Source organism: Aethalodelphis obliquidens, unplaced genomic scaffold, assembly GCF_003676395.1.
Source record: "Aethalodelphis obliquidens isolate GAN/ISIS:26980383/991018 unplaced genomic scaffold, ASM367639v1 scaffold80, whole genome shotgun sequence".
NCBI lineage: Eukaryota > Metazoa > Chordata > Mammalia > Artiodactyla > Delphinidae > Aethalodelphis > Aethalodelphis obliquidens.
The window spans coordinates 3,130,985-3,152,579 of record NW_020838024.1 but is presented as its reverse complement, the minus strand read 5'-3'; the positions used below and the strand labels follow the sequence as shown (position 1 = coordinate 3,152,579).

At 37.5% G+C, this 21,595-nt stretch overlaps 1 long non-coding RNA gene across 4 annotated transcripts in view; it reads right to left on the bottom strand.

The window, feature by feature from the left end:
• Positions 1 to 21,595, bottom strand: part of LOC113612624 (uncharacterized) — an 82,500-nt gene that overhangs the window by 8,556 nt on the left and 52,349 nt on the right. For 2 of the 4 annotated variants that reach the window (XR_003429905.1, XR_003429902.1), the window contains one exon: positions 16,926 to 17,794. This is a non-coding gene — a long non-coding RNA (uncharacterized LOC113612624). Of the gene's footprint in view, positions 1 to 11,607; positions 12,006 to 16,678; positions 17,795 to 21,595 lie in introns of those variants that run through there. The other 2 variants (XR_003429903.1, XR_003429904.1) reach the window with 2 other exon arrangements.

The following is a 21,595-nucleotide window of genomic DNA, read 5'->3' as shown; positions in this document are numbered from 1 at the left end:
TTTGGGCCCCAGGTCCTGGCCGGAGGCTTCAGTTTCCTCCCTGTAAGCCTCTTTATAGAAGAGGCTCCCACATGGTATCTGGCTTCTCTTCTAGGGAGTTATCTAAGAGGTAGAGAGAGTGAAGCACAAACATGGCAGCTTATCTTTTATAACCTAATTTCAGACGTGATGCATTACCACCCCCTCATATCCTATTGGTTACACAGACCGGCCCTGCTACGATGTGGAGCGGGTGAATACTTGGGGGGGTGGGATCACTGGGGTCATCTTGGACATGCCTACCACGAACGCCATTTGACCCTTAGGTCCTGGACCAACCTTCTTCACCACTTGGATTATTAGTTCCTTGAGAGCAGGGCTGAAATCATATGATCCTTTTATTTTTTGCCCCTAAATGACTTAGAAGTTCTGAGAAGCTTTCATTCATTCTCTCTTGGTTCCTTCCAGATCTATATAATCTTAATTTAGGGAGGAAAGCAAAGTCTCTGATCCCATGTGTATTAAACTAAAATAGGATACAGTGATGAGACATGAAAGGGTAATTGAAAGCATAACTCAGATTTTAAAAAATTCAAGGAATACTATAATGGGCAGTTTGACTAAGATACTTCCTTTTTTTTTTTGGATGGCTTTTCTCGTATCTTGGGAAAATCTTCCTTTTGGGCCTCCTGTATATGGATGATTTTCAAGAGCCAGTTTTAGACATCTTGAAAAATCATTATTGTTTGCTAGTGATCTATGCATAGGGTTTCTGGGGGGAATACTGTCCTAGGAACTGAAAACTTTCTCTTGCAAGAACAGCATAACCAGGTCAACTCTGGTTATAACCAAACCCTCACTGAACGCCACTGTCGGCATTGTTTGGAACTCTTTTAAAAGTGAGTCTGACGTCGACTAATTTGTAAATGCATAACTGTCAAAATACTGATCAAATTCTTTTCAGCGAATGAACTGTCTTGGATTTTCCAGGGTCCTAGGGCGTTTGTTTTCATTGTCGGCTCCAACTCCTTCCTGTACCATTATGCAGATTTATTGCAAATGGAAGTCCAAGTTTTCTTAAACCTACAGATTGAAGGAATAAGGAGCGATCATACTCTAGGCGACACTGAAAAACATTAAAAAAAAAATCTGTAACAACAATAAAGGTCAAAACTTCTGTTTAAAAGAAGGGGACGAAGAATACTTATTTACACGAAATGTGTTATTTCGAATACTAAATTGACAGCAAATAAGGAATGACTGACTATACACCCCACATCTTTGGTAGCTTTAAAATCTACCAAACCAACAGTATGCTGACGGAAAGAGCACAACACATGATCCTATTTCTCAGTCCTAAATATCTATTATTGAAAGAGCATATCTGCTCATTATTGAAATGGCCTCTCATTTAAAAAGAAGCACTTTTATCATTTTCAAAGCACTTTAAATTAATTGTCATTTCATCCACTCAAAATTCAGGAAATTAGAGCTAATTGTTTTCTCCTTCATGGGTTTCATGATCCAGAAACCTTTCAAACTACCTTTTCTCTTTAGGCCATGGGGCTGTGCTAATTAATATGACTTGAGATAATTTTCTCTCTTCCTTCCTTCCATGAACTTAAAACCTTTTCCATTTGATTCTTATTCATGTTTCACCTCTGAATAATTTTAAGTACTCACTATAGTTTTTTAGTATAATTCTTTCTTCTCAGACCATTTTTAGAACTTGAAATGAACCAAGGCTAACCCTTTTGTGTTACTGGTGAGCAACATATAAATGATCCTCTAGGGAAATTAAATAAATTACCTGGGGTCACAGTTACCAGGATCCCAAATGTTTCATCTATTATATAGCTTCCAACTGTTAAAATCATGATCCACTGAGTTTATATTTACCCAATAAACCTCTTTCATTCTTTGAACCACCAGGCTCTCTGTTAATTCTAAGATGAATTACTCTGTCAAGAAATAATACTACTATCTAATATTGATTGTGTGATCATTCTGTATCACACAGTACATTACATGCATTATTCATTTAACACTTACAAAAACATTGTGAGATGAGTAATTTTATTATCTCATGCTGCAAGTGAAGAAACTGAGGGAAAGAACAACTAAGTCTCTGGACCAAGCTTACACAGCTTCTAAGAGGTGTATCTGGGAGCTGAGGCTTCAACCCATGTGTCCTCCACCACTATGAGGACAAAGCATGAGCTAGCTTTCGCTTTCCACCAAAAGGAGTAAATACACCCAACGTGGATTGCTTAGGGGCATACATATAGTCTCTATTGTGACATGAGGAGTAGGAGAGGTTTTACAGTATGTCAAAGTTGTTTACCTTAGCTGGGTGATGGAGACTGTGGAGAAAAAAATCTTTCATAGGTCAGAGGCAACATGTTTTTCTCTCATTTAAAAAAAAAAAAAAAAACCAAGGGCTTCCCTGGTGGCACAGTGGTTGAGAATCTGCCTGCTAATGCGGGGGACATGGGTTCGAGCCTTGGTCCGGGAAGATCCCACATGCCACGGAGCACCTAGGCCCGTGAGCCACAACTAACTGAGCCTGCACGTCTGGAGCCTGTGCTCTGAAGCAAGAGAGACAGCAATAGTGAGAGGCCCGTGCACCGCGATGAAGAGTGGCCCTCGCACAGAAATGAAGACCCAACACAGCCAAAAATAAATAAATAAACAAATGTGGGGTTTAAAAAAAAAAAGAATATTATTTAAAACAAAAAACAAGAAAGAGGGGTCAGGATGGAGAGAAGGTAGCAGTATCTGAGATGAGAAAAAATGGCCTTCCTATAGAGTTATTAATGAAAGCACATATTAGGGCTTGGCCCTGGCTCAGGGAGAGAGCATTCCCCTTTCCCTCATGCTAAACATCACCTTGGATTTTTATTGAATGCCTATGAATTTTATAAGGTATGCACGTGCACAATAAGAATGGGAGATTTTTTGGACAACTTATTTATATGTATAGTTTACGACATTAGTGATATACCATCACTTCTGCAGTATAAACATAAATATAAATATACCTGCACACATATATATTTTCTATTCTGTATAAATTCTTCTTTTTCTATACTCTTATGTTAACTTTAATATAAACTCTTGGGAGTAAAGACTTTAACATTAACCAGTGTATTTTGAACTCCTCAAAAAGTGTCAGGCACAAAGTAAGTACTCAATAATTCTTTTTTAAGAATTACTGAATAATTGGGTTCTACCAAGAGGTTGGTTATGATTCTGCCTGACCTGAAGAAGTATTTCTTGGGTCAGCACACCTAAACCAGTGACCAGGGCAACCTCACGAAAGGAACAGCTGGCAATAGTGTTTTAGATTGATAAAGTGCTTTGCTCATTCCTGAAGACATTACCAGCCTTTTGTTTCAGTTGATTTGACAACAATCCTACAAGAATAGTATTAATAAACTCATTGGATAGTTAAAGAAACTAAGGCAAAGAGGGTTTGAGTGATGAGCTTAAATTCATAGAGATGGTAAATTTCAGAATTTGGACAAAAATCAGGGTTTCTAACCCATACTCTTTCCGCAACATGCTGTGGCATGTAATGAAATAATGGAATATTGACCTTCACTGAAACAAGCATGAACAGGAATTCATGGGTCTTTATAGTTATGTTGTCAATAGATTAGAACCAGAAGAATAAAGTACTATGATGAATTTGCTATTTAGAATTAAGCACAGAGAAAAAAGAGGAAAAAAACAAGATTAAACAAAAGAGAAAACAAGATTAAACAAAAGAATACATTTCCAATCCTGCAATGAATGATGGGTGATAAATAAGCTAGTAAAATATGGTGAGAACTCTCAAGATGTAGCACGTAAAAAATATAAAACTAACATGCTAGTGAAAAGTCATGAGCAGCTAAGCTGGTTCCTTAGCAATAGATCCTTTTGTAAATAATTAAAATGTCTCAAGTGTGAAAATATCAGCCCAAGTGTGTGGGGAAGTAAGGGAGAAGGTGGAGACAAAACAAAGAGACTCTTCAGGGAAGATAAACAGGAAAAGATTGGAGTACCAGCTTCTAAATTAAGTACCTCCAAAGAATCTCTCTGTTCTCCCCAAATGAAGTCCCCTCACACTCTGATTTTAAATGAATTCTTATCAATAAGTACTTTTGGAAGTGAGTTCTTCTGACTGTAACTTCCTGAGAGAGGTGGAGCGATGTTGTTAACATGTACTCTACCAGAGATGCACTGAGACCCCAGCAATGAGAGGGGGCTGGAAGCACAAATTTCATTTTTCTTTAGCTCTCCAACCAGGATGAGAAATATTTTCAATTTATATTCATGAAAGACTGTTTCAGATGTGCCATAACATTGGCACATCTTGTTCTATAACATTCGCCATCTACTCTTGCATCCATTCATTCGTTAGTTCCATCTACTCTTGCATCCATTCATTCGTTAGTTCAACAAATACTTGTTGAGTGCCTAATATGTGGCAGGAATTTATGAACACAACAGACAAACCCATGTTTTCATTAAGTGGGTGGAGACAGACAAAATCCATATAGTATATTTTGGTAATATGCTCTAAAGGCCACCTTTTCATACGTATTTCATATGTTACCATCTTTACCATAACCATTGCCATCTGACTCCCTTTAGTGCCTCTCAAACATCAACTTGTGCTCCATCCTCCCCCCCACTATCAAATCTCCAGTTTCCTTCTTCCTCACTCCCATACATAGCCTTTGAATACACAGAGCCTTTGAATATACAACCTTCGAATTCTAGCAGGAAGTTCATTACATATGCCACTCAGTTTAGATTCCCAAGGCTAATATTGATCTGAAATTTGTTATGATAAAAACCAAGTTCATACACTGTGACTCTCACTTCCCTGATTACAATGGACTGATTCAGGGTTAGACACTTGACCCAGGCTGAACTAATTGGGTAGGAATTCCTTACCCAACATTTGCTGAGTGAATGAATTCTTGGTCTATCCCCACTTTGGTCAGTTGGATATGAAAGGAAAAAACTGAACTCACTGGTGAGAATCTACATATGGTGATCTCTAAGAATCTCTAAATACTCCATTTATTTCAACACTGTAATAAGTATCAAAATATTTGACTTATCCAAATTTGCCTCAAAATCCTCCAGTGTTTATTCGGTTGGCCTTACCTTAATGCGTCTGAAATCTCCAAAGACAATTCTATTGTTAAGTCCATGAGGCCACTTTTGAGATCAAGGACAACTTCCTGAGATTAATTTTCCCTCCTGAAATCTTACCCTAGAAACACAGTCTGATTTTTTTACCTGCTTTAATGCTTGCCTGAGCATTAATTAATCTCTTAGGATTCTTACTCCAACTTTACCCCAGAATTTTGGGTACAGGCAAAATTTCCACAGCTCTTGATTTTCTTTCTACCTTGAAAGAAGTACAGCATTTGCAAGCATAAATAAACCTATTAAAGCAATGTTTTGAAGGACTACTGCTTTTAAGATTTTGTTCTTTTTATGAGCATAAGAAGCAAGTCAAAAAATCTATAGGAATACCTAGAGGGGTGTTTTAACTCAAGACACCTTGAAGACACCAAAAATAGAACACTGTATGTTTTTTCTTTTTATGGTAAACTTATGCTGAATAATTACATTCAGCATAGATTCAATATAGTGGTCATTTGATATTAATTTCCACTTCCTTCTCATATAAAAAAAATGGTAAGGACACTTAACCATTAAGAAAATAGTGTCTGATTTTTCTGGTTCAAATTTTTTCTCCAAGTTTCATTGATCTTCTTTTGGGTCCTACACTCCTCTCCACTCCCACCAATCTGCAACAATATGTTGGTCCTTACTTAGAGACTTTATAACGACCTGCAAAACGTTTTTAGGCTTCGTTTATGCACTTGTTCAAAATTATTCTCCTTGGTGTAAAAAGACTACAATTTGGGGTCCATCTTGAGTGTTTTGGCAGATACCAGAAGGGGAGCTATTTCCAAGGAGAGCATCCTTAGCTATTCCCTTGGGGCAGAAATTCAGGGCTGTAATAGAATTTTTCTGAAGCTACCATAGTATAGACTATACAAGTACACAAGTCTTTTGTCTTTTATGAGTTTTCTAATTAATCATTGTGGAGAAATAGCTAAAGAAAAGTGAATTCCCATAGAATAAGAAGGTATAGAACTTCATACATTTTACAAAATTTTTATAGCTGTGGTTTATTACTTTTACTTCTTGTGTGCAGGTAGCTAGGAACTGCCCTTTAACTTCTGCTGCCTAGTTTATTCCTGAGGACAGTTCTCACCAAATATTAATCCTTTGTTCTGACTCCCATTAAGTGGAAGTACACAGCTAATTAGAGAAGGACAATGGATATAAACCAGTTCATATGCGGTTGTTTCAGAATTATTTGCACTTCTGAGGCTTTCCAGAAGGAATAAAATCTATTTCAGTGCCCGCTTCAGACTTTTACTACACTTTCTTAACATGTCTGTGTTTTATGTGACAATGCAGGGAACAGCTTGGAACAATGCTTCTCACAGGCTTTCATCGAAATGCCTTTAAAGTCAGAGGATTATTAACTAATATAGACTCCAATAGAAGTAACACAGATGACATGCTTCACAATATACAGTATATATATTCATCAATTCGAAGAGCTCTCTTTAACATGAAGAGAAGTATGTTTTTAGATTGAGTATCTCTGCAAATGTCCCACAGACCAGCTTGTGCCCTAATCTAACATACAATACATAAAGAACCTGGACCTTATGTAAGATGATCTTGGATTTAATACAATAACACTACCTGTGTGGTCTTGGACAGGCAAAGTGAAATATTTGTGCCAGTCTCCTCATGGAGATTATAATAATATCTTATTCCATTGGGCTTCTGTGAGGATTAAATTAGCAATAATGTAGGGATTGTACTTAACATAGAGCTTGCCATATTTTAGAAACTCAATAAATATTAGGTTATTTTTCCTTCACTTTTTCTCAGAACTTTAGAAACCAGAGGTGAGAACATCACAAAAGAACAAATGACTCTGCTTACACTAATAGGTGCCAGGAAGCAAAAGTATCCAAATGAACTATTTTATTCAGTAGATCCTCTTACCAAAGAGCGATTCAGAATTCAATTATGGAACAAGGATTTGTGACTACCTAATTTATTCTCTTCTTTGTTCATTGTCAAATGAAATTGATATCACCCTCCACATTGAACCATCAGGGAATTTGGTTCAGAGTTTTTAGACAAGCTTCTGTTTCCCTGAAGCCACTTTCTGAAGGAAACATCCAAAACATAATGTTTTTACTTTCAAAAGCCAAGATATATATGAGATTCAGCATATTTCAGAGACACCCAAGGAGATACTGGCACAGTAAGTCTAGGGTTAGGTCCCAGAATCTACATTTTTAATTACCCAGGTGAGTCGTACCCAGGTGAGCCCTTGGTCCCATTTTAATAAACAACAATGTACAGCATCTGCTGACCAGGGGAGTTAAGAGAAATGTGACTGATAAAACCTTGGTCATGATTTTTGTTGGAGGATTGTTACCTGGTATGCCTCTCCACAAACCTTTGCCATGAGATAGAAAAGTAGCTTTTAAGATTAAAAACATTCCTCAGATTGTGGTCAGCTTACTTATGTCTTCTTTCCTGGACTGAATGAAGCCAATTTCTGTCCCTAATGTGGGTGAGTTTTATTCAATCAGTTGAAGATCTGAATATAATGAAAAGGTTGAGTAGGAGATAACTCTTCCTGCCTGACTGCTTGAGGTGGAATATTGGGCTTTTCTGGACTTTGGACTCAGGCTGAAGCATTTGTCCTTCTTCAAGCTTTCTGGTTTTCAGACTGGAACTTACACCATCAGCTCACCTGACTCTCAGGCCTTCAGACTTTGACTGGAACTACACATCAGCTCTCGTGGGCCTCCAGTTTGCCAACTGCAGATCTTCTCAGCTTCCATAATCATGTGAGCCAGTTGCTTTTAAATGTCTCTCCCCACCTCATCTCTCTGTCTCTGTCTCATATCTATATCTATGTCTATATCTATGTCTATGTCTATATCTATATCTCTATATATATGTCAAAAGTGGGATATATTCAACATACTGAAAAATAACTACCAGCCAAGAATTATATATATTATATATTATTATATCTGGCATTATTATTATTAATTATTATTATTATTATCTGGAATTATTATATCTGGCAAAACTGTTCTTTACAAATGATGGAGAAATAAAGACTTCCCTAGATAAAAATTGAAGGAGATTATCATCACTAGACCTGCTTTACAAGAATTGCTAAAGGGAGTATTTCAAGTTGAAAGAGAGAGTAGAAAAAAATAATAATAAAAGTCAACAAAATTGAGTTAGTTTTTTAAAAATATAAACAAAATTGACAAACCTTTAACTAGACTAAGAAAAACAGACTCAAATAAATAAAATTAGAAATGAAAGAGGAGACATTACAACTGACACCACAGAAATACAAAGGATCATAAGAGATTACTATGAACAACTATATGCCAACAAATTGGATAACCTAGAAGAAATGGATAAGTTCATAGAAACATACAACTTACCAAGACAGAATTGTGAAGAAATGTTAAAATCTGAACTGATCTCTAACTAATAAGGAGATTGAATCAGCAATCAAAAACCTCCCAACAAAAAAAAGCCCAAGACCAGATGTCTTTATTAAATAATTCTACCAAACATTTAAAGAATAGTTAACAGGGGCTTCCCTGGTGGTGCAGTGGTTGAGAGTCCACCTGCCAATGCAGGGGACACGGGTTCGTTCCCTGGTCCGGGAAGACCCCACATGCTGTGGAGCGGCTGGGCCCGTGAGCCATGGCCACTGAGCCTGCACATCTGGAGCCTGTGCTCTGCAACGGGAGAGGCCACAACAGTGAGAAGCCTGCGTACTGCAAAAACAAACAAACAAACAAACAAATAATAAATAAATAAATAATAATTAACAGAAGTCCTTCTAAAACTCTTCCAAAAATTTAAGATGAGGGTACCCTCCCAAAAATCATTACCAGCATTACTGGGATAGCAAAATCAGGAAAAGGACAATACTACAAGAAAAGAAAACAACAGATCAATAACCTTGATGAATATTGATACAAAAGTCCTCAAAAAAATTCTAACAAAGAGAATCCAACAACACATTGAAAGGATTATATATCATGACCAATTGGAATTTTTTTCCTGGAGTGCAAGAATGGTTCAATATATGAAAATGAATTAATGTAACACACCACAGAACAGAACAAATATCAAAAAGTAAACCATATGATCATCTCAATTTAGGCAGAAAAGCATTTGACCAAATTCAACATCCTTTCATATTAAAAACACTCAATAAACTAGGAAAAGAAGGAAGTTACCTCAACATAATAAAGTGAATATATGAAAAGACAACAGCTAACATCATATTCAAAGTGAAAATCTTAAAACTTTCCCTATAAGTCAAGGCAAGAACTCTCGCCATTTCTGTTTAATGTAGTGTTAAAAATCTTAGCCAAAGCAATTAGGCAAGAAAGAGCAATAAAAGCTATCCAAATCAGAAAGAAAAACTAAAATTGTCTCTGTTCACAGATAACATGATTTTATATAGAGAAACACCTAAAGACTTCACCTAAAAAACTGTTAGACTTAATAAAATTCATTCAAGTTGCAGAATACAAAATCAACACATAAAAATCAGTTATGTTTCTGTACAGTAGTAATGAACAATCCCAAAAAAATTTAGATAATAATTCTATTTACAATAACATCAAAATGAACAAAATATTTAATAATAAACTTAACCAACAAAGCAAAAGACTTGTACACTGCAAACTACAAAATATTGCTGAAAGAAAATTTTTAAAAGACACAAATAAATAAAAAGGCATTCCTTGCTTATGGATTGGAAGAATTAATGTTAAAATATCTGTACTCCCCAAAGCAATTTACTAACGCAATGCAATCCCTATCAAAATACCATGGTACCTTTTGCATAAATAGAAAAAATCCTAAAATTCATATAGAATCTCAAACCCAAATAGCCAAGAAAATTTTGAGAATAAAAAATAAAGTTGGAGGACTTAAATGTCCTGATTTCAAAACATATTACAAAGCTACAGTAATCATAACAGTATGGTACTGGCATAAAGAAAGACATAGAAATCAATAAAATAGAATAGAGAGCCCAGAAATAAACCCACATATAAATGGTCAAATAATCTTTGCCAAGGATGCTAAGACACAATGGGGAAAAATAAACTCTTCGACAAATGATGTTGAGAAAACTGGATATCCACAAGCAAAATAATGACGTTGGAACCTTTCCTTACACCATATACAAACATTAACTCACAGTGGATTAAAGACCTAAACATAAGGCATGAAGCTATAAAACTCCTAGAGAAAACACAAGGGGAAATCTTCATGATATTGGACTTAACAATAATTTCTTGGATATGAAGCCAAAAGCGCAGGCAACAAAAGCAAAAATAGACAAGAGGGACTACATCAAACTTAAAAACTTCTGCACAGTAAAGGAAACAATCAACAGAATGAAAAGACAACCTATGGAATGAGAGAAAATATTTGCAAAGCATATATCTGTGAGGGATTATTATCCATAATATATATTTTAAAAATTCTACAACTCAACAACAAAAACCCAAACAATCCAATTAAAAAATTGGCAGAGGAACTGAATAGATATTCTCCAAAAGAAATATACAAATGGACAACAAGCATATGAAAAGATGTTCAGCATCACTAATTATCAGGGAAGTGCCAATCAAAACCACACTCATGGGCTTCCCTGGTGGCACAGTGGTTGAGAGTCTGCCTGCCGATGCAGGGGACACGGGTTCATGCCCCGGTCTGGGAAGATCCCACATGCCGCGGAGCGGCTGGGCCCGTGAGCCATGGCCTCTGAGCCTGCACATCCGGAGCCTGTGCTTCGCAACGGGAGAAGCCACAAGAGTGAGAGGCCCGCGTACTGCAAAAAAAAAAAAAAAAAAAAAACACTCATTAGGATAGCCATTTTCAAAAAATAAAAATAAAAAGTATTGGCGAACATGTGGAGAAATTGGAACACTTGTACACAGTTGGTGGGAATGTACAATCGTATAACCACTATGGAAAAGGGTATAAGATTGCTCAAAAAATTTAAATTACCATATGCAAATTTATGGGTATATAGCCAAAAGGATTGAAAACAGAATCTCAGGGAGGTATTTACACACTGATGTTCACTTCAGCATTATTCACAATAGCTAAGAGGTGGGAGTGACCTAAATGTTCACCAATCAATGAATGGAATGGGAAAGAAAAGCTCTTGTATATGTTAAATATTCATTTTGAATGCTTTTGGCACATGTAGGCATGTACACATACTTTATACAGTCTCTATCTCTCTCCATTATATGTGCATATATGTATATATATGTATATATATATATATATACACACATAAGTAGAAAAAGAAACAGAGAAAGTATATATATATGTATATATTATGTGTATATATGTATCTATGTGTATATATGTACCTATGTATCTATGTGTATATATGTATCTATGTGTGTATATATATATATATATATATATATATATATATACCTTCTCTGTTTCTTTTTCTATCTATCTATCATCTATCTATTTATCTATCTGCCTACCTATTTTTAAAAATCTTAATGGAGCAAAATTCATAAACTGACTTTGTGGAACTGCTCCCTACTCCAAATAATCTTCTACTAACAGACTGGACATTTGAGTGTAGCAACTCTCTCTGCTTCTCTAGGAAGGCAAATGTCTGCATTACAGGAATCTGTTAACAGACTAATCTTATTGTTAGTAAGAGTGGATCGTTTTGGCATTAGTAATTCAGTCATTCTTGCTTTCAACACTGCTTGTAGAGAAATTGACTTGACTTCTGTCTAAGTGCTGCTGAGTCAGACCTCTTAATGATTTCTTCTTTACTGCATTTACAATGCAGTTCCACGATCATGAAATAATTTCAGCATCTTGAAAGTAGAATCAGTAAATTAAAGATGATCTCACAGAGAACTAAGATTTGCAAGGAGCTATATAATGAGGATACAGACCAGGTTATATACAATCAACAACAAAAAAAACTTTTCTGCAATCTGCTTACTCCTTATTATGATTTGTGTCTAACTGGCCCCCTGTGGCTGTCTGAACACATGACCACAATTTGTTGACACTCCTCGCCCTGGGAAGTGGGGTCTGTGTTTCTTCCCCTTGAAACTGGCTGGGCATGTACCTGATTTGACCAACAAAATACAATGAAAGTGACACTTACAATACTTCTGAGGCTAGGCTATAAAAGAACTTGAAGTTTCTGCCTTGTTCAAAGCGATGTCTCCTCTGAAGTATTGAGCTTAGTTTAAGGGGTCAGACAACCTGAGGTCACCATGCTATGCAAAAGCCTAAGATTCATAAAGAGGTATATGAATGCCCAACTTTTAAGTTGATCATTTAAGATTGAGCCCAACCTTTAAGTCATCTCAACTCACACAGCAGACATGGAGAAGGGGTCAGTTAGTAGCCAACACTCATAGCAATATACTACCTGGTCATTCGTTTGTGTAACATTTGAAAAGGTAAAATATAATCAATTCAATTGGTAAAAAACAAACAAACAAGAGCTTATATTATGTACCAGATATTGTATTGGGTCATTCTTTTTCTCAGAGAAGGACCCCAAATTTGTGAGAACTTCAACCTCACAAAACCTGGATTCACCCTATCCACAAGCCATTGTTGATCAGAGAGTTCACACACATTCTCCCTGGGGCTGAGAACAATTAACAACTGTAATCAAAGTTCAGATAATTGAAGCAGAGAGATGGAAGCCCACCTCCGCTCGTTACAAAGTGAGGAAATTGGCTCTCTGATCTTCGCAAAATCATAAAGTTACTTTAAAATACATTCATTTGTTCACTCATTTATTCATTCCATATGCATACACTGAGCAGCAGCTATAAGCCAGGTATAAGCTGTTTCATCTGAGTTACACCTTTCTCTAGCTGGCTCCTGTTCAGTTTCTAAACTTGGGTGGATGGGGGGACATTGGATTCAGAGCATAAAGAGGGCAGCTACATCTCTACCCCGTGGAGCATCTGGAAGGCAATTAGACTTTAATATGCAAACACTTCACCACCACCAGCCTCACACTTTAACCTGATCAGAGGCATTTCTGGGTGATAGGTAATCTGTGAACTTCTGAGAACTGCACTGTCTTAATTCACTTCTCATACATCTATTTATTAGAAAGTGTCTATTAGAATCGTTGTCCTAAAAGATGGTTTAAAAATAGAAGGATCTTACAAAGCCGGCAAAGGAAACAGAGATAAATGGTGGGGTCTTGAGCATAGAGAAGTGATACTCAATACATTTGGATGTCATGAAAAAGAAGACAAAATGAGAAAAATAAAAATCAGAACATTTGGCTCTATCCATGTGCCTCACTTTAAAATATTTTTTAAAAAATTAATAGTATTTGGATGTATTTAAATGTTGATTGTACATATTACAGCTCTCAACGCAAGGCTCTCCTGGTACTCTATTTTACTCTCAACAGCTTTGAACTACAGAGATGATCAGGAATGAATATTTAAAGTTGACTTGATTAACAAAGTAAGAATGTCAATTTTTACTCTGCTTACAACGTATTGAGATTATAATTACTTTTAACCTTTTCTTATTTGTATTTAAAATGTTTCATACTTATCGTACTTATTCCCACATGTTCCTTTCACTCCCAATTCTGAGAAAAAAATTGAGAAGAAACTTTTTTCCTAAATACTCTACGTTTCTTTGGTTAAAGAGCAGTGAGTGAAACTGTTTGATTATTGTAAAACAAGCAGTTTCAGGGCATATCGAGTGGACCGATACCCAGAAAATGTCATTTAAGCTGTGATCAAGGAAAGAAGATGAGACGATGGATTCCAGTGAACTCAATCACTGTTTGCAGCCTAACTCTGGGCAAGTCAACATACTGATAAGAGGACATGACAATGTCAAGGACTGATGAAATACCCAGAGACATGCAGGGTCATCCATTATCTAATTATGCCATTTTGGAAGTGATTTAAGCAAAAATATTATTCTGAGGTGAAGACAGAATAGGGGAACTAACATTTATTTAGCATCTATTGTGTGCCAGGTATTTTACATATGTTATTTCATTTGATCCTCAAAACAGGTCTTTAAAGTGGGTATTACAACCTCGTTTTATATATAAGGGAACAAACTCTAAGACCAGTAAATAGCCCTTCTAACTGAGCAGAACTAAGTAAGGGGAGGAGCAGTGTTTCAAACCAGATTTTTATTACTACAGAGTTATTGTCTTTATAAAATGTTGCCATTTAAAAAACAAATAGAGATAATATGGGAGTTAAAGATATCTATGAGCACTGTATAAACATTTATAATGTATATTTTTCTCAGTTTTTATTGAAATACTAGAATTCTTCACTATTAAATTTTCACTTTCAAACCTTCAAGTTTGAGACCTTTGATACTGAAGTGAGAGCTTTGAAGATTTGCGCAAAACTTAAATGAAGTCTCTTAATTGAACTTCAGAGGAGGTTGTCTGCGTGAATGGGAAGATAGACAGGTTGATTTTCAGGAAAGATGGGGTGGACTAAAGACTGATGGTTTAATAAACTTGAGGAGCATTGCTGCAAGCAGGTGAGAAGGAAAGCAAACGGAAGGTTGCCTGAAGTAAAAATGGGGTGTGGGGGAGGCATAGATAAACTAATCTAGAGACCTAGACCCAGCCCAGAGGCTGAGTCAACATCAAGTGGAGGTGGGGGGAAGGAAGAAGTAGCTGTAGTCAATGGGACGTGAATATCTACCTTTTCACCTGCCATACAATGTTAACCACCATATTCCTGAGGTTCCTACCAGCGCCCAGTACCCTGCCCCAGATGGGGGAAGCTTAGGGGGTCCCAGGTGCAAATGCAGCAGCATGCTCAAAGGTGGAGCGGCAGCCCACGCCTCCTCTGAGGGGGGCACACATTTTCTGGTCCATGACACTCATCTACACATGAAATCCAGGGAGATGAGAATCATCAGACACCCCAGAGTTCCATCTCCCGACTCCCCCAAAATATCTCTCTCAGACAGAAGGAGGATGACAGAATGACTAAGACACAGATGGCTCTTGTTTTTCTTTACCTACTCTACCTGCATGCCTAGGGAAACGCAGTCTGTATCCTGAATCTTAAGATAGTAACAGAGATTTGCACCCTTCTCCCCAGAAGGAAGGGTTACTTTGGCCACCCCTTGACTTCTCTTGGGGATCCTGAGAGATAGGAGAGTTTGGTGGGCAATAGCCCACCCCCCGCAATATTTTATGACTCCAGTTTTATCTGTGGCAGTTGAGAAGGGCTCCAGAGGACTTGTCTGCTTCTATATGCAGCCTTGCTCCACAAGCCTAGGAGTTTAGTCAGCATTTGGAGCAGATATATATTCTCTGATACCCTCCCCACAAATTAGGATTTGACCAACCAGTGAGTTGGCAGAAAGTTCCAGATAGACATAGGCTAGTGCCGTATTGTTCAGGATTTGGAGAGTAAAGATTTCCCCCAAGCTTAAAGTTAGGGCTGGCAGGAAGAATGCAAAAATGCAAATTACAGACTCCTAGCCCAATGGAGCCTGTCTAATAAAAAATTCATTCATTATTGATTTACCTTAAGGGGATAAAAAATACAATATGCAATAAATCTCCTTTGCCATTCTAGGCTTCAAAAATTTTAAATGGCCACCTGGGGGAAGCTTTAAAAATGAACAATGCCAAAGTAAAGAAGGTTTCCAGATCATTCCATGCTTTCGCTATATGTTGAACTAAGTAACCAAACGTCTTAGGAAGACTCTAAAGGTGTCAGAAATACAGATGAGCCTAATCCAACATTGTTTTAAGTAAAGGCCTCAAATGACTTATATTCCAATGACCAAGGAAAAGAAATTGTCTGCTTTCTCTAAGAACAGTCCAAGCAGGGCCCCCACTAGCCTGCATAATGGCTTTGAGTGAATTAGAAAATGATGGCTTCTCTGGGTGGAGGCTGCCCATGTAGCAGCTGGGGCGGGGAGCAAAAGCTGACCAAAAGCTCCTCATTACCTTGGCCTCAGCATACGCCTGATCAGCTGTATGCAGCAGCTCTGGTTAGGTTAAAATTTAAAAAAAAAACCTATTCTTCAGTGGGGTGAAACCTAGGTTGGGAGTCTCAAGAAACATGTATAATTTGCCCACGAAGAAGTCTCTCTTACTCCCATAGAAGGCTTCATCAGGACCAGCCTTGGACATGTTACTTAAATACTCTCTCATACTGACATTCAAGAATGCTTTTTTAAGAATGTTTTAAAACTAAAATATTGGGCTTCTCTGGTGGCGCAGTGGTTGAGAGTCCGCCTGCCGATGCAGGGGACATGGGTTCGTGCCCCGGTCTGGCAGGATCCCACATGCCGTGGAGCGGCTGGGCCCGTGAGCCATGGCTGCTGAGCCTGCGCGCATCCGGAGTCTGTGCTCCGCAACGGGAGAGGCCACAACGGTGAGAGGCCCGCGTACAGCAAAAAAAAAAAAAAACTAAAATATTTATCCCAGTGCACCCAGGGGAAAAGTAAGGGCTGATGCATAGATTTGTAGGCTCCTGACCAATGATTCACTTACCTCTCAACAAAGACTTCACAAGGTGGAATTTGTATTCACTCAGGTAATTTACTTTGTTTTCAAAGACAAATAGGACTCCTTTGAAGGAGGCTGTCACACAGATTTTATGTTTCAGATGTGTCTCCTTTGTTCATGTGTTTGCAAAACACAGGTGAGGATGTAGCTCTCCCTCCATCTGGAACTTCAAGGAGAACACAAGAAACAGCTGAATGTGCAAAGAGAAAATTGATTTTAAAGGCAAAATGAGTAGGTGTGTAGCTAATGTTTTAATAGTTCTTTGGGGGAATTTTCTGTCCCTACAAATTATATATACTCACTGTAAAACATTCAAACAATTGAATATTTGAGTCCCCTTCACTATTTTCCAAATGCTACAGCTCTCACCAGAGGCAACCATGGTTACTAATTGATTATTTCTAGAGATTTTTCAAAGAAATTATATACACACACATATCTATACATACATGTCTTTAGATATCGTTTTAAACTTTTTTTAAAATATACAGAAGTATGCATGTCATAATTTTACAGCTTAATGAATTGTCACAAATGCAATATAACCACTACCCAAGTCAAGAAGTAGAACATTATCAGCACCTCAGAGGCCCCCTACATATCAATCTACATACACCTTTGTACATAAATGCAACATAAGATATACATTTCCTGCCACTTACTTTTTCCTCTTAAGAATGTTGTTATGCCAAGAACATATATACTTGTTACACTATCATATAATATTCCTTAGTATGGGCTTCATATAAGTTATTTAACATTACCCTATTAATAGACATTTAGTTTATTAAAATGATCTTGTATAACATTTTAAGCTCAGAAGTTTCAACTCTTTGTTTTACCAAAATAAAAGTCACCCTTTTGGATCTTTATTTTACCAAAAATAATTGCTAACATAAGACTGCAATAATCCACATGTTGAAAAAGGCCTTCCAGGGGCCATCCAGATCTTCTGAGTGATCTGTGCAGATATTATTCAGTGAGGGGGCAAGCAGATCGTCTTGACTTCTTGTACCTCCATTTCTCACACAGGGGCAGGTAAGACTTGCCAGGCATGGAGAATAGCTAGTGCTGTAGTCTGAATCCTAGAGCCAGCATTTTCTGGGGAAAAAAAAAAAGACTCTTGGTTTGTCACATTTGCCAATTTCATGAGTTCAATACTCCCTCAAGACTAATCTCAAGGGCTTCCCTGGTGGCGCAGTGGTTGAGAGTCTGCCTGCCGATGCAGGGGACACGGGTTCATGCCCCGGTCCGGGAGGATCCCATGTGCCGCGGAGCGACTGGGCATGTGAGCCATGGCCGCTGAGCCTGCGCGACTGGAGCCTGTGCTCCGCAGCGGGAGAGGCCACAGCAGTGACAGGCCCCGGAACCGCAAAAAAAAAAAAAAAAAAAAAAAGACTAATTTCAAGTGACCAACTTGACCTCACTGAACACAGTGTTGGGAAAAGATGCAGACAATTAGCATTGAATGGCTGCAAGATGGCTCCAACACACTGCCTGGGGTCTGAGGTAAGATAGTACCTACGTGACTGCATGGAAAGTTGTCAAAAGAACCACGAATCAGAGCTAACTTTTAAAAAAGGAGAGTGAAAATTTGAAATAATACCCAAAGGTAAGGATAAGTGAAGAAATGTCATAGGTATTGCTTTGAACAGGATTGAGTGTTCAAGCAGTGCCTTTCTGTTTTAATCAGCCACGTGATACTTGGTACACGAGTGGTTGATCTGTCCACTCAACAGGTAAATGTTAATATTCTATCAATATAATTATCATATGTTATGGTGGAAAGCTGTATATGGTAGAATTTCCCTTCTTCTTGCCTGCAACAGTCAGTATAGAGAAGAAACAACCTACAAAGAAATCAACAAAAATTGAGACAGGACAATTAGATAACAGCATCTCTCAAAAATAACTGCATTTTGTTGAGACCAATTTATTTTGTACCTTTCACATATCATGGGCTGTTCTTGGTATTCAGGGAAACTGTAAACAGGGAACGGAAAGTTAAAGGAAGAGAGCTTTAAAAAGCAAAGCAAGGTTGGAAAGGAGAAGAATGGTCATTATGCATCCTAATGTTCAAAAGTCATTCTAGAGAGAGTCAGAAAGAGAGTGAGGGTGGGTAGAGAGATTTGAAGTCCTTTCTAAGCAAGACACAAAATGAAGCCATGAAAGAAAAGACTGATAAACTTGATCACATGAATAGCATTTGAAATGGCAAATATATACCGTCAACTAAGTATAAATGAACAAACAAACACAAACCCCAGATATTTCACATTGCCAGGGTCAGTCCCTACTGATGGCTCTCAAACTGTGTTAGTTTTCTGTCATTGTCTGTTTTAGTTAGCTAGGGCTGCGATAACAGAATACCACATTTTCTCAAGGTTCTTGAGGCTGGAAGTCCAAGATGAAGGTGTCAGCGAAGTTGATTTCTGCCGAGGCCTTTCTCCTTGCTTTGCAGATGACTGCCTTCTTGCTTGTCCACACATGGCCTTTTCTCTGTGTATGCACGGAATGAGAGAGAGAGATCTCTGTTGTTTCTTCCTCTTATTAGGACACGAGTCCTATAAGATTAGGGTCTCACCCTTATGACCTCAGTTACCTCCTTAAAGATTCTATCTTCAAATACAGCCACCTTGAGAGTTAGGGCTTCAACATACGACATTTGGAGAGACACAATTTAGTGCATGACACTGGCATAACACATTATACAAATTCATCAGTTTAAACCAACACAAATTTATTATCTTGCAGTTCTGTTGGGTCAGAAATCTAGGTTGGGTTTTCTGCTCCAGGTTTCACAAAGATGAAATCATGGTTTCGTTCTCTGGGTTTTTATTGAGAGACTCTGCTTCCCAGCTTATTCGGGTTTTTGGCAGAATCCAGTTCCTTGCAGTTGGAGCTCCCTGTTTCCTTGCTGGCTGTCATTTGAGGACTACCTTAGCATCTAGAGGCCTCTCTCGGGTTTTTACATGTGGGCACCTCTGTCTTACAGCCAGCGACAGTAGTGAGTCAAATTCTTCTCACACTTGAAATCTTTGACTTCTTGTTTTATATTTTAAGGTATCGTGATTAGATTGGACCCACCTGTATAATCCAGGCTAATATCCTGATTTAAGGTCTGCAATCTTAATCACATCTGCAAATTCCCTTTTGCCATGTAATATAACATCTTTACAGCTTCTAGAGATTAGCGCAAAGAAAACTTTGGGGGCCCATTATTCAATTTACCACAGTAGCAACTATATTAGAGCTTCAAATATATCCAAGAGATATTTATGGAAACATTAAACAATAACGGTGACAGAAGATCTTGGTTTATTTGTTCAGGCTTATGAGAATGGTTCTAGCATTTCATCATTCAGCATGGTGCTGGCTCCTGACCTGAGGGGTGTGTGTGTATGGTGCGTATGTGTTGTGTGTCTGACTTCTCTGTTAATACATGTATATTTTAAAGTATCCATTTATCCCTATTTTGCGATTTTTTTCCCTTTATTTTTTTGGGCTGAATTGGGTCTTAGTTGCGGCACACGGGGTCTTCACTGAGGCATGCGGGATCTTTTGTTGTGTCTTGGGCTCCTTTTTAGTTGTGGTGTGAGGGTTTTCTCTTCTCTAGTTGTGGCGCACAGGCTCCAGGGCACGTGGGCTCTGTAGTTTGCAGCACGCAGGCTCTCTCGTTGAGGCGTGCGAGCTCAGTAGTTGTGGCGCACGGGCTTAGCTGTCCCGCGGCATGTAGGATCTTGGCCCCCCACCAGGGATTGAACCCATGTCCCCTACATTGGAAGGTGGATTCTTTACCACTGGACCACCAGGGAAGTCCCTGTACAATTTTTAAAAATCGTTAATGGTTGTTTGAATGTTTGACATTGTCAAATATCTTTGTGGCGTCTACTATAATGCTTATTTTTTTCCTTTGACCTATTAATATGGTACATTAATTATATTATATATATTAATAGTTTTCTTATTATTGAATTATCCTTACATAATGGAGTTGTTTTAATATGTACTTATAATCCATATTATGTGAGATTTTTGCATAATTTTTTGGATACAATTTTCTTTCTTGTCTTGTTAGTTTTCATATCAGGGTTATGATGACCTCATAGGAAGAACTGGGATGATTTCTTTCTCTCTATTCTCTGGAATTGTTTAAATATTACACCAGTTATATGTGTTTTAAGGGTTTAAAAGAACTCATCTGAAAACCACTTGGGCCTAGCACTTTTTTGAGAGAAAGACTCTTCAATAACTTTCTTAATATTTTCCTCTTTTGGGGAATTATTGGATCAGTGCCTCATTAAAATAGAACAAAAATCCAGTCCTTCACCACAGTCAATACACAAACTTTGAATAAACACTGTATATATCAATACTTCAAGTTTTAAATATGACCAGTGGACTTGGTTCTTCCTTGTATTTTCTTTGGGCTGGATTGACAATACTACTACTCACAGAGGGACAAATATGTCTAAACTTTATAACATTCATAGTAGAGAAACTTGTCTCTCAGAAGTATGTTGTTGGGAATGGAATTTCATTGACTTCTTAGTACTAATTTATAACTTTTTCCTAAAATGAAACTATATTTTCAAAATCTATTGACAATTTTTCCTCAGTACTCAGTTCCAACAATTTATTCTTTGAGGTTATACATTTATAATATCTTTTGATGAAAGAAATGAATTAACATCTAATGAATTCCCTAAATGCATCTTCTTTGAACAGAAAATAAAATTCAAATCATCCTATTAAATTTGAAACGTTTTCAATGGTTACTTTATGTAAGTGTGCAATATTCAAATCATCACCTATTTCATGGTTAATTATTGTTAAATTATGGAAAATGTCACAATGGTCTGTAGAAACTATTCTTCCAAGCTTTTAGCTTTCATTTCTGCT